The sequence below is a fragment of the Neofelis nebulosa genome, chromosome 10 (assembly GCF_028018385.1).
Source record: "Neofelis nebulosa isolate mNeoNeb1 chromosome 10, mNeoNeb1.pri, whole genome shotgun sequence".
Classification (NCBI taxonomy): Eukaryota; Metazoa; Chordata; class Mammalia; order Carnivora; family Felidae; genus Neofelis; species Neofelis nebulosa.
In genome coordinates this window covers 17,024,666-17,038,715 of record NC_080791.1, presented here as the reverse complement: position 1 = coordinate 17,038,715, position 14,050 = coordinate 17,024,666, and the positions used below count along the sequence as shown (strand labels likewise).

Sequence of the window (14,050 nt, the reverse complement as noted above, 5' to 3'; positions counted from 1 at the left end):
ACTAGGAGATCCCTGAGGTCCCTCCCAGCTCAGACTCCATGAATCTGGAAAGGAAGAACACTACTCCGTGACTCTATCCCTGACCTCTCCCCCTGGCCCTCTCTGTCTGGTGCTCCGTTCTTTGGTTTGCGCGACGGTGAGAGGCCCTGCGTATTTCTCGGTCTTTCTCTGTCTTCCCCTGCATCTCCCTGCTTGTATCTGCCTCTCTCTGGTGGCATCACTCCAACTGAGGGTCCTGTGTAGGGGCACCCTTCATGGATCCAAGGAAGGGAGCACCCACAGTTCTGAAACACTGTCTAAGAACTAGTAATCTGTTCGGTAGAGAGGACAAAGCTAGTCACTGGTGCTGTGTGCAAACAGTGATAGTGAGAAAAGAGAAGGCGACGTGCCTGCTGCCCTCAGGGACCTCCTTTTTTTAATGGCAGAGACAAGAACCATCCAGAAAGCGAAGAGGAAGCTCAGACTGGCATCGGGCCCAGAGATAAGTCCCAGCAGCTGGGAAGAGGGAGGGCAGACAAGCAGATGAGGGTTAGCACCTGCCATAAAGACTTCAAGGGGACCAGGCATACGCACAAGAACATTCGGCCTTCCAGCAAGGGCTCAGGTCAAAGGCAAAGGAAAAGAGTCAGACCGCCAAGGCCAAAGGGAAGGCGCAAGACCCAGGTCTGTTTTCTCAGTGTTCCCCCATCCCAGAGGCCTCTCCCTATTGGAGACCATGGCGAGCGCAGTGGCCTCAAGGGCTCCTGAGCAGAGAGATAGCATGCATATGTCCAGCACGAGGACTCAGACCCCCAAAGGACCTGGAAAAGTCTGGGACAATAGCAGATAGAGGGGAAAGGGACGTTCCTGGTCTTAGAGGCAAAGTCTGGCTGCACAAGTACAAGATGGGGTGGAACCCACTTTGCAGCAGAATGTGGAAAACCGACTCCGGGTGTAGCTGAAAACCAGCTTGAGATGAGACCAGAACACGATGGGGCCGCTGACCCGTCTCAACGTGCGTACCTTCGGCAGAGCTGTGCCGATAGGATAGTGGCCAGAGGAGGGAGGTCAGGGTCTCATGCTCCTGACATTCTGTGCTCAGTCCTGGGTCTCCCATCATGAAGGGTCACTGACAACCAACTCACCTCCACAGGGGGACAATAAGAGGGAGGGGTGGAGGGCGCCATGTCCTGTAGTTAATTTTCCAAATGCTTCTATAATGCTCTATCCCTGCACACTGCTAACTCCCTGCATCCTCATGATGACCGTGTGAGGCGGGCACTATTTCCAGCCCCCTGGCAGGGATGAGGAAACTGAAGTGCAGAGAGCTTAATGAACTTGCTCAAGTCAACCCCCAGGCACCTCGTGCAGTCAGGACTCAAACCCAGGAGATCTGGCTCCAGAATCGTGCTCTAACCCCAGCTCCGCTGCCTCCCGCACACAGACAGCTGAGAAGGAGCAGGGATCCTTAACCCACAGAGGAGAAGGCTCTAGAGTGGCAGGCGGTGGGGCTGCCTACCGTGCAGGGAGTGTGCGGGGTCAGCGCTGGGGGACCCGGACAGCAGCCTGGGCATCAGCGAGTGTTGTGGAGGCAACACTACTCCTCACCCCTCACGCTCACCTCCACACTATGCTATTCACAGGCCCCTCTGCTCTCCCATTATCCAGTCCTCTAGGGCACTTGTGCCACGTATTTGATAGAATCGTGGCATCTCGACGTGAGAAGTGGCTCCCTGAAGTTCTCCTGCTTGACTTCTCGCTCCTGCAGAATTCACATCAGCCCAAGGGAAGAGTATACAGTCTTGGTCACCTTCAGTAATGGGGAGCTCAGGACCAGTCAAGGCACCTATGCCAGCGGTAAGTGGGCAAGTCCATTAGAATGAGAGCTTCTCAATATTCTAGGACAGCTTGTGGGGGGGGGGGGGCAGGGGGAGGAAGAGGTGCTACAAAGTAGAATGTAGGGCCATATAGGCTGAAATCTTTTCTGCGGAAGGAAATATAGCACCTTCTATTTGTGGGAAACCTGAGATAACAAGTTACAGCCTTCGGGTGCTGCAGAGAGGAAGCAGAAATGATCCCCCACGTTTACAGGAGCAGGTGACAGAAGCACAGAGGACCAGCCCCTGCTGACAGTTACAGAGCAAAGAACAGGAAGGATGGAGCGGGAACCCAAGATCCTGGCTTGCGGGGGGCTCTCTGACCTGTTGGCCCCCAGGGAAGAGGCCCGGCTGGTGCTTCATGCCACATGCACTCCGGTGGCCCGTTCCCAGCGCCAAAAGGTGTTTAGATGTGCTGTCCACCCTACCTGGGACCACGGAGCGCTGGAAATGTGGCCAGGGGACATGAGAAGGGCTCCAGGTACAGAACACACCATGGGATTTGAAAAGAAGACTGTAGGGGCGCCTGGGTGGCTCAGTCGGTTAGGCATCCGGCTTCGGCTCGGGTCATGATCTCGCGGTCCGTGAGTTCGAGCCCCGCGTCAGGCTCTGTGCTGACAGCTCAGAGCCTGGAGCCTGTTTCAGATTCTGTGTCTCCCTCTCTCTGACCCTCCCCCGTTCATGCTCTGTCTCTCCCTGTCTCAAAAATAAATAAGCGTTTAAAAAAAAGTTAAAAAAAAAAAAGAAGAGTGTAAAACATCTCGTTAATAATTTTGTAATATTGAGCACACGTTGAAATGATCCTATTGGGTTATATAAAATATATGATTAAATTTAAAACAACTGTTTAAACCACGGCATCCCAACACGGAACGAAGGCACACATGGGCAGAACGCAAATTCCCTATTAGTGCTAGGGGTCCAGAGAGTCAGAACCTTGGGAGTTCAGGAGTGAGAGAGCCCTCTGCAGTGTGAGGGAAGGGTCAGGAAGGAAGGGCTCGTGGCCTTGGGAAGAGCCCTGAAGGATAGGTCCAAAGTGGGCAAATATCGAGAGCAAAGAGGCATTCGTGGTGTAGGGGAGTGGGGTGCACTGGGGAGACTGGGAGGTTGAGGAAGGAGTTTCCTGGTGACAGCAGTCGAAAATGAATCAGGGCAGGGATGATGTCTCCCCACAGAGGCCCACCCAAGGTCCTGTCTTTGTTCCTCTTGAGCTCCCAATCCAGACTTCACTTTCTGTGGCCTCTTTCCTTAAAACGCATTCAGTAACCAATCGCTGAAGAGCGCCTACCATGTGCCAGGCACTCTGTGAGGTGTTGGGGGCACAGCAATGGACAAGACCTACTCGGTTCCTATCGTTGAGTTTACAACGACTGAGAACGTTGAGTTTACAACGTTGAGAAGGCAAAGAGATAAAAATTTACCAGTGCTTGTGCACTAACCTCCCCAAATCCAGTTCTAGCAACTACCATGGAGCAGCGGGTCCATGACCCCCCTCGCTACCCCCCCCCCCACCCGAAGGAACAGCCCCAGCTCCGTGACTCCTAGGCAGTCCAGTCTTCTGAGGGTCCAGTCATGAAAGCCCAGCCTACCCCGTAAGTAGCCTGGGGACCCAGATCTGGATCTACTAGGAGCTGTGGGTGTCTGACACCCATGACCACCAGGCCCACAGGCCTAGTAGGGGCACCAAAAGGTATGAAGGACCTTCCTAGCTTCATAGGCCCCGTCATGAATCCCGTCCGAGGTTCTGCGTTCACAGAGAGGCCTGGCTCCTCCAAAGGGGGAAGATACCACTTGACTCAACTACCCACCCAGACACTTCTCAAGAAAACAGGGCCCTTGGAGTTTAGCTCGTGTTCTCCGATCGGCCAGACCTGAGTTCCCAGTCCTGTCTCCTCTGATCTCATTTCTCCCTCAGCCAAGTTCACCGAAGGCCCAGCTTGCAGAGGGCAGAAAGATGGGGGCTGGGCCCAGCCCCCTCTCGGACCCTCCCAGCCTGACCCAGAGGAAGCCAACGGAAGCAGGAAAAGCACCCCAGGCCCTCCTGAGTTGTACTCTGTCAGCCACTTGCATGACTCCTCAGGACTCCCAAGAACGTGAGGGGACGTGAAGACCCACTCTCGTATTCCACAAATCAGAAATTGGACTTGGGGTTCTGTATGTGTATTAGTACCATAGCCCTCCCTATACAGTCTGCAGCCCTCTACCTGCAACGCCCCCCCCAGGCACCCCCCCCACACACACACACGGTCACAATGGCAAGGACTAAGGACAGAGAACATTGCATGGAGATGGCCTCAGTGTAAGAGGCTCCGTCACATCCCAGGCCCTGTCAGTGGGCAGGCCGTCCGGTCCAGTCACTGTGACAACAGGACCCATCACTCAAGGAGGGAGCTGCGTGAAGCTGCTCAGAGCTGGGTGTTGGAGGAGGCCATCCCCATGCCTTAAATATCCTTCACTAGAGACCTTTACCCTTCCTCACCCTTCACCCTACAGCTCTGAAGCTCTCAGTGACCATGTCCCTGCTTCCGGAGGAGAGGACAAGTACAGCAGGGGAAATGAAAGCTGGATGCGAGAACAAACTCTGGAACGGGAATCGGGAAAGGCCGGCTTTGACCTTGAGCGAGTCATTTCTCCTCTGGGCCTCCGTCTCACCCTTCCAGGAAAGTCAGCGATTGCTAAGGTCCCTGACAGCTTTGACATTGAAGGCTCCGGGCTTCCGTGGGCTTGTCCTCTGGAGCCTGGCAAGCTGACAACTATGCACATCAGAGCCCACATGAGCAACATATGTGCCAAAGGGTGGCAAACGCGTCTACAGGAAATCAGCCTGGCACTGCCTTCTCTGGTGACGTGGGAAGAACACAGCCCTCCCCTGCATCCCAGGACGCCCCGCAGCATCTCCCCATGTACACTGTGCAGTGAGAACAAATGAAAGAGCCTGGCACGGTGCCTGACCCAGAGTGGCTGTTCCAGAAGGGCCCAATGTCCCCTCCTTCCCCTCTCAGACGCTGAATGTGTATCTCTTTTTTTAGAGGATGGTGGGGGTAAGAGAAACTAGAAAGAAGAGGGGAAGGACAAGGTCAGGGAGGCTGGGAGAGTAGGAAGGACCACAGCTGCCATCATTAATCACCTTCCCTGGTAACCTGTGTCTGGTGACTCAGCACCTGTGACACTGATAAAGGCTGGAGGGATGGTGATGACAAAGTCACAGACGGGATGTGACTGCACGGGGGAGGGAGAGGCAAGGTTGAGTCCTGCTTTCAGGGTTTAATCTCACACACACACACACACACACACACACACACACACACACACACTGCCATTCTGTAGCCTGCAGAGCCCCCTCCTCCTGCTGCCACCCCATCTGTGCTCAGGCTGCAGCCCCCTCTGCCTACTCCCCATGGCCAACCAGGACAAGGAAGGCAACCGCTATTGAATATTTTACACATTAAGAATTCTATGAAGCCAGGTGCGTTAGAAGGGCAGGGACTATGTAATGAGGCAAACTGGCGTAGTGGAAAGTGCACGAGGTGACCGAGGACCCATCTGCCTTCTCCGATCCTCCCCCAAGACCTGCTTGCTGAACGAACGGGCATCAGCCGGTTCCTGGCAAACCTTGCGACCAACTAGCTGTGTGACCGCGCACAACTCACATCCCCTCTCTGGGCCTCGGTTCCATCATCTGCACGATGACTAGGTTGGATGACAAGATCCCCAAAGTCCCCTCTGGCTCCAGTAGGCTGTGACTCTCAGATTCTATAAGCTATCCGCACGTCCCAGCAGATGGCCAATAGCAGTAGTCATTGGTTGAGCTGGCTCCCACCAATTCCCTGTAAGAAGTGAGCACATACAGCAAAAGCTCTTTTTGGTTCCTTTCCATGCAACAGCCACTGTTTATAATTAAAATTCTGAATTATCAACTGTTTTCATTATAAGTAAGGAAGGGGAGGGCAGAGCACAGCAGAACAGAATTGCAGGTGGGCTCTTTAGGAAATCCTGTGTTCTATATGCATCATTCCCTCTCATCTATAAACATCTAAATACCTCTCTGTCTCCCTCTCTCCAGCGCCCCCTCCCATTAAATATTGTCATGGGTAGAATTGTAGGGTGGCCCTGAGATTCCTGCTGCCTCCTGTATCATGATTATCATGAGATAATTGAGGTTTCAAATAAGTTGATTTTGAGTTACGTAAAAGGGAGACTGTCCTGGGTGGGCCTGACTTACTTAGGTGAAAGCACATGATAGAGGGAGGGGCCCTTTCCAGGAAGAGAGAGACCTCGCGGAAGTAAGCCACTGTGAAGTGAGTGAGCCCGTGTCAGTGCTACAGGTCAGGAAAACTGTAAGCAGCTTCTGGAGGTCAAGAGAGTCCCTTGGATGACAGCCAGCAAGAGAATGGGACTTCAGTCTTACAGCCACAAGGAACCGAATTCCAACATATGAGCTTGGAAGAGGATCCTGCGCTCCAGAAAGGACCACAGACCAGCCCACGGCTGGCTTTCAGCTCTGTGAGACCCTGAGCAAAGGACCAAGCTAGGGTGGCTTGGACTCCTGCCTCGCAGAAACCACGAGATGAAATTGCATGTCGTTTTAAGCTGGTCGCGGTCGCAGGTTCGCGGTCATCTGTTACCGAGTGATAGAAAGTGAACAGAAATATCTAACCAGATGGTAAAACCTCACACCAGCATCTCCTAACAGGGTGTTGCCTGGATGCCACTCCAATGCCAAGCACAAGTGGCCTGCCTGCTCGGCTGTTTTGGAATTGCCTAAGAGCCCTCCCTCTGACCCCAGTCACTGAGACTAGGCCGCAAAGACAAAGGGCTACTCTACCCAGGGAGGTGCTGCCTCCTCCCACGTGAAGGCGATGACATCTGTCCAGTCCAGTCCCGACACGGGACGGCAGAGGCCACCCCAGGGGACAAGTGCCCTTCTATTTCTCCCAGCCAATCTGGTAATGGCATGCAAATGACTCCATTAGCTTCCAGGCCAATTGACAGCCAAGCCATGCGTTAGATAAATTGCCTCCAGGAGGGTGCCCACTCCCACCCCCCATAACACAACACCTTGGCGCCTAGTGCAGACGCCGGCCCTCTGCCCTTCCTCCTTCCGTGTTCTCCCTCCTGCCCTCCTCGCTGCCTGCCCCATGGGGCACCAGCCCCTGGTGCCTCTGCCTGCCACTTCTGCCTTACTGCAGCAGAAGCCTCATCCGATGTGACATCGGAGGGCAAGGGGACAGGGAACTCAGCTGAGGTTTTGGAATGTGCCCTAGGAAGGCATGAGCGTGGAGGACAGGCCCTATCCCCCCTTGTCTCAGCACCCCTCCCAACCCTCTCACATCCCCACGTGTACCCCACTCCTCCCCTGACTCACACAGGTCGATAGTGAGCCAGGAGACCTTCCACTGATGAGCAAATCCTATGGCACATTCCTAGGGCCTAGAATTTTTTCATCCGTCCCATGCCCCTCCCCTGAATCTGCCAAGAGGACAGCTGTCCCCAAGCCCCTGAGAGAGGCATCTGACACTTAAGTTCTCCCTAGTAAGTAGCCCAGGACTCCTCTGTTTCCCTGTCTCCCCTCCCATCCTGGTCCTCACTTCCCCAAGGGCTAGATGGGCAGTGAGGTTTCTGGGACCTCATCCAAGAAGAGCCTGGAAGACCCCTAGAGTTTATTCTTTTATTAAAAGCAGAGACATAGCACTGGTCCTATCTCTGGGCACTGGAGAAACACACGAGTGGAAAGGAATTGGATCCCAAGCCACCGGCTCTGCAAAAGGACTTGCTGAAGTTGACTTAGCACCTTTGCTGCTTGTATGCAAGCAGCTACAAGTGCCTCGGAGACAGGGATCCCAGACGCTCAGAATTCACAACCCACCCTCCCCACCCCCCCCCCCCGCCCCCAGTGCTTCTAGGACTCCGCACCAAGCATCTCCTCCTTCTCTGAGCAGAGCAGACCTTACACTTCCCCCACATTTGCACGGGCTGAGCCAAAGCGTGGCCTCTTGGTGATGTACACCAGAGTCACGTGGGGAGCCGGTGAGGATACGGATTCCCTGCCCGGTTAGCACGTTCTTCAAGTGACTCTCATGCACGGAAGTTTGAGACCCGCTGTCTAGTTTCTCTGTGGATGTTACTCTCACGCTTTGCTACCAAGGCAATACTTACCCAGAAAGAAAACCATCTAGAAGCAAGATCAGATGTTTGATCCACTTGTTAGGTGATGCGGTGGCTACAGGACAATTTACTTAACCTCTTTTCAGCCTCAGCTTTCACAGGTGTAGAATGGGAATACCCAGGCTACAGTATTCTTAGGCTAAAATTAACCTTCACTCATTCCACAAGGATTCATTGAGCTTATCCTCTGCCCAGTACAAAAGCAAAATCATAGTCTCTATCCTCCCAGAGCTCAGTTTTATAGGGGAAAAGCAGAAACAACATATAAAAATCAAGGAAATAAACAAGAACGTATCATACAATGTAAAGGGCTGTGCAAAGAATAGAGCAATGGCAAACTACCAAAACTCATTTAAGACGAAGTGAACTGAATTCGCCTGTGTTTATGAAAGAAATTGGAGTTGCAGTTAAAAATCTTCCCACAAAGAAAACTCCAGGCCCAGCAGGCCTCCCTGGTAAATTCTACCAAACATTGGAGAAACGAATATTACCAGATCTATATAAACTCTTCCAGAAAATTACAAGGAGGAATCATTCAAAACTCATCTTATAAGGCCAGCATTACTCTGATACCAAAACCAGACAAAGACACTCTAAGCAAACTACGGGGGTGCCTGGGTGGCTCAGTCGATTGTGTCCGACTCCAGCTCAGGTCACGATCTCGCGGTCCGTGAGGTCGAGCCCCATGTTGTGTTCTGTGCTGACAGCTCAGAGCCTGGAACCTGCTTCCGATTCTGTGTCTCCCTCTCTCTCTGCCCCTCCCCCCCCCAATAGTGTTCTGTCTCTCTCAAAATAAATAAACATTTTTTAAAAAAATTTTTTAAAGAAAACTACAGACCAATATGTTTCATGCTGACAGATGCAAAAATTCCGAACCAACTTTCAAGAAATGTATCCCAACAATATAGTAAAAGGACAACACATCACAACTAAGGGGAGCGCATCTCAGGAATACAGAGTGGGTTTAAAATTCAAAAATCAATTGATGGGGGCGCCTGGGTGGCGCAGTCGGTTAAGCGTCCGACTTCAGCCAGGTCACGATCTCGCGGTCCGTGAGTTCGAGCCCCGCGTCAGGCTCTGGGCTGATGGCTCAGAGCCTGGAGCCTGTTTCCGCTTCTGTGTCTCCCTCTGTCTCTGCCCCTCCCCCGTTCATGCTCTGTCTCTCTCTGTCCCAAAAATAAAAAAATTAAAAAAAAAAAAAAAACGTTGAAAAAAAAATCAATTGATGTAACTCACCGTGTTAATAGACTCCGAAAGAAAAGCCATAATGCTCCTCTCAAAAGACGCAGAAAAGGCATTGGACACAAATCCAACATCCATTCTTGATAAAAACTCTCCGCAAACCAGAGAAAAGGAAGGAACTTCCTCAAACCGATGAAGGGAACCTACAAAAATGCATAATCACAATAATGCAGCGGACATTCTATTTCATGGTGAAAGGCAGCAAAAGAGGGCTCAAGTCCGGGCAGTGGCCACCCAGGCAGGGGGCGGGGGTGGAGAGTGCATGCTCACGGGCCGGGTGTGAGGTCGAGGCCGGCTCCTGCATCCGTGCAAGCAGCTGGCCCTCGGGACATGGTGGCTCTCGGATCTCCACAGACCCTCCCCTGGGCAGCCCAGTGTGTCCAGTACAAACCTCGGTGTCTCTTCAGCTCAACTTACTGTGGTTGGTTATACCTGCCTCCCTTCTCTGCCCGAAGATCTCTTCCTCCTGCCCCAGCACCTAGTACAGTACCTGGCACCAGGCAGGTACAGTAAATGTATGTTGACTAAATAAGTGAAGGAATGAATGGCGAATTCACTAATTAAATCATGAATGCAGAGCAAGGGAAACATTTCAATCTGCCTTGGCCTCCGTGTCGGATCCTCTCCTCCACCCCAGGTCAAGGGTGCCCCCAGCTACCACCCTCCTATTTCAGCAGCATCCCCGCCTGCTCTCTCTACCCAGAAGCTGCAACCACATGGCCAGACCACTGGGCAGTCAGTGCTGGCCGACTCCTGGTGGCTGGCAGCCGGGCCTGACCTAGTTTGGAGCTGGCCGAGGCTGACATTTGCCACAATACATGCAGCTCATCAGATGGGCTTAGCGTGTTGGGCTCTGAAGCCGGATTCGGCTTTGCATGCCAGAAATTTGGACAGAACACGAAGGGCTCGGAGCCCCGCCTCGCCCTGTCCCACGGGGAGGCGTGAGGGACATTGCTAAAGGAACAGGGAGCGGGGAGGACTCCTCGTGGCATGGATTAGTTTACTGATCTAAGCATTTTCCAAACGTTTTTTGGTGCGTTTTCCGTTTACTAAACATCGGCAACGTAGGTCAAACGCAGAGCGATTGCCGAGGGCCCCAAGGTGATTCAGACACTGTCTCGACCCTCAGTTACTCCCTGTCAAGAGTCAGGGAGAAACATCCGTGAATAACCAAAGTGAAAGCAGATAGTTGTTACAACGGAGATGTGTGCCTCACTGGGTGGCATTTCCGTGGAAGGAGAGGCCAAGGGAAGCCTCACGGTGCAGGTGGATCTTGAGAGGAGACACAAAGGGTGGGGAGCATCTCTCTAGAGGATGAAGTCGGGTCACGGTCCAACCTGGCAGAGTGTCAGCGCGTCCCAGCGTTCAAGATGGGAGCGAGCACGCTGTGTCTGGGGCCGTGCGCGTTCCCAGGGCCAGAGGACAGCCTTGGAGTACGGAGTAGGGAGAAGCAGGCTGCAGGGCAAAGCAGGGCTAAACCACGGATGGACCACAGGCGCCAGGCTCAAAAGTTAGATGTGGTCCTGTCGGCAATGGGAAGTTACTGCAGGATCGAGGGTAGGAAGGCGATAACGGTCAGCATTAGCCTGGTGGATGCAATGGCGGCCGGTTAAGGCTGTAGAGTGGCCTCAAGTCTGGATAAACAGTGACAAGGTCTGGGGTAATGGACCTGGAGAGGGCAGCTCAGGCCAGACCCCGAGGGGGTAGCTAGGAAGGCTTGGGGGGAAGGGGAGGATGCACCCTGCACCCCGGGGCTCAGCTTGCACCAGGCTCAGGCTCTCTACCCCTTCCCCCTTCGCTCCTTATTCTGGGTACCCCACAGAGCCTCGTACCCACCCCCCGAACCACCTTCTTCCTCAAGGGTGTGGTTACGTGCCCTGTCTGCTCTCCCTCTGCTGCCCACCCCTGCCATCTTGAACCTCAGGCTGTACAGAGGAAAGCGGAGAAGGGGGGGGGGAGAGTTGCAGAGACAAAACTGAAGTTGAGCAAAGCAGAAGGGAAACCACATTGATGGCAGGGGCCTGCTGGGCGTCCCTACAGGACTGACAGGGTCTTCTCCTTTCGGGAGGCAAGGTCTGAGTTTCTTCCCCGTGACATCCAGGCTTGTACCCATCTTCCCCTTGTATCCAGGCTTCGTTGGGCATCGCCTCTGCGCTGAGCTTACAGAGAGGGTCTGATGGGTCCTCGGAGCCTGAACTCTCCCCACCAAACCGTGAAATAGGAGCCTGCCCCCCTGGAGACACCAGAATGATGTGTTAAGGGGTCAAAGCTTCCTTCCCTCAGTCAAACCCTCAGTCCCTAGGAAGTGGCGCCTCCCAAAGGCTGGGCACCCAGGAGGCCCTGACTGTATCCTCAGGGGTCAGGGATGCCACCGACTATGGCATCCAGCAGGAAGAAGGGAGAGAGGGGCAGGCAGCTGATCTCGTGGCTGGAGGGAGTGGGCACTGAGTGCCCACTTAATGCAGTATGACACCCAGGGCCCCATGGCAGCATAAATATTCCACGTCATGGTAACTGAATCTGACATGTCTTCCCTGGCACCCCCAGTGTGCGCCTTCCCTAGCCATCTCTACCCCCCCCACCCCGGACCCAGGGGTCAGGACCAGGCGAGGGGAGTTCCAGAACCCCTGCTGTCACACTAGGTTTCCATTGCAGGAGAGGGCCAGCCTCTATACCAGCATGGGGGTGAAGGGGACTCTCCCGGGCCTGGGGGTCAGCCTGGACAAAGCCACGCAGGAGTGGGGGAGGGACTGGGAGAAGACAGGTTCATTGGTACAACTGAGGCAGGTGAAGAGAGGCAACTTGGTGTGACAGAAAGAGCCCTGGCATTAAGGAATGCAGATCCCATCCCAGCTGGGACACTCACTGTGGGCAAGTGTCTTAACCTCCCTGAACCTCAGCATCTTCATTTCTAAGGGGGGGTAGATAAAATCCCTACCACATGGGATTCTTATGGAAGACAAAATGATGTCTGTGGGAGAGCTCATTGAAAAGAAAATGCTAAACAAAGGCCGGTCAAGGTTATCAAGAGATGAAGCTAGATCCTGTGGCAGGACGATCCGCCGGGCAGGGGGCAGGCAGCCTGGGCGGGAGAGCCCAATCCTCTGTCTCAATGAACAGAGGTGGCTGTGGGGGCAGGACTGAGCCCACTGTGCAGGTCTGGCTCCCTCCCCCGCCCTGGGAATGGTCAGGGACCAAGACTCGGGGGGTCCACCCTCCCCAAGTCTTAATAAACTATCCCTTCCCAGTCCTTCTCTGCCCTCACAACTAAAGGAGCAAGCAGTGATCAGGCAGGGGGTGCCCCAGGGCCACACACATCCCATCACTGAGACCACTCACCTGGGACCTTTAGAATCACCTTGACCCTCAAGAACCCAACCATCCTTAGGGAAACCATCCTATGAGTTAAAGCACGCCAAATGGAACTAGGCAATAAAGCCGAGTACGTGTGACATGCCCAGTAACAGCAGTGACAGTAGCTGCTAGCATTTGGACAGCACCGAAGACTTCCGAAGGCACCTCCCCGGGTACTTATCTCCTTCATTCTCATCGCAACCCTAGCAAGTCGGTGCTAAGTTATTATGCCCATTTTTCAAGTGAGGAAACTGAGGCTCAGAGACTCAAAGTGCTGCCTAAGCTCACGCAGCCGTGCGGCAACAGGGCCGGGCTCTGAGCTCCCTCTCCGGCCACCATAACACCAGTCAGCTGATGCTGCCTGAGCACCTGCTCGGTGCAGGCATCACGGGGCTGCTAGTGACACAAAGATGTGTGCAACGCGGGCCCTCAAGGGCAGAGCGAGAACCGTGGAATGCAGAATGACTCCACCACACGCCAGGAAGGAGCTTTCGCGGTACTTAACTCGGATTCCACATTACACAGACAAGGAGAGCAAGGTGCAGAGCCGGGCTTCTAGACCAGGGATCAGCAAACATTTTCTGTAAAACACCAAAGAGAAAATATTTTACACCTTGTGGCCACACACATCTCTGCAACATATTATCCTTTGATAATTTTTTTATGGTTTCCAACCCACCCCTTCGAAAATGTGCGCACCGTTCTCGGCTCGAGGGCTCTACAAAATAGGCTGGCTGCAGGGGGCATAGAGCCCGCAGGCTCCAGTTTGCCAACCCCTGTTCTGGGGAGGGGGTGGGGGTCACACATCCTAAGTTGCTTCCTAAGCTGGGGTTCATTCAGCCAACAAACCAGCCAATTCTTTGAGCGCCTGCTATGTCCCAAGCACTGTGCTGTGAACTGGAGGGACCGAGAATGTCACCTAGGCCATGGCTTAAGATTGCCAACAGTAGGTGGGCAAGATAGTCAGATAAGGAAGTAATGCCACCAGATGGGAGGCTGTGCAGGACAGGGCATCCAGAGCAGGGAGACCCCAGCTCCTCCTGGGTTTCCTGTGTGCTGCCTCCCCACCCCACGGTGGCAGATGTCACATCCTATTTTATTATTTTTTTTAATGTTTATTTATTTTAGAGAGAGAGAGCACAAGTGGGGGAGGAGCAGAGAGAGAGAGAGAGGGGACAGAGGATCCAAAGCTGGCTCGGTGCTCAGAGCACAGAGCCCAGTGCGGGGGCTTGAACTCAAGAACCGCGAGATCATGACCTGAACCAAAGTCGACGCTTGACCAACTGGGCCATCCGGGCACCCCTTCCACAACATATTCTAATCTCTATTCCTGCCTGTATGTCACATGGGGGCAATAACCTACGCCCATGATCTTCACTGCCTCATACTCAGCACCTACGACAATGCCTGGCAGATAGGAAGCAAGCAGTATT

General features: G+C 53.7%; 2 long non-coding RNA genes across 4 annotated transcripts in view; both read right to left on the bottom strand.

Annotated features, from left to right (window-relative positions):
- LOC131486933 (uncharacterized) overlaps positions 1 to 11,189 on the bottom strand; it is a 52,514-nt gene extending 41,325 nt beyond the window's left edge. For all 3 annotated transcript variants that reach the window (XR_009249523.1, XR_009249521.1, XR_009249522.1), the window contains exons 1-2: positions 9,761 to 11,189; positions 9,258 to 9,703 (exon numbers count right to left, since the gene is read on the bottom strand). This is a non-coding gene — a long non-coding RNA (uncharacterized LOC131486933). The remainder of the gene's footprint in view (positions 1 to 9,257; positions 9,704 to 9,760) is intronic.
- A 32-nt stretch (positions 11,190 to 11,221) lies between these two features.
- Positions 11,222 to 14,050, bottom strand: part of LOC131486932 (uncharacterized) — a 30,476-nt gene continuing 27,647 nt past the window's right edge. The window contains exon 3 of the long non-coding RNA XR_009249520.1: positions 11,222 to 13,198. This is a non-coding gene — a long non-coding RNA (uncharacterized LOC131486932). The remainder of the gene's footprint in view (positions 13,199 to 14,050) is intronic.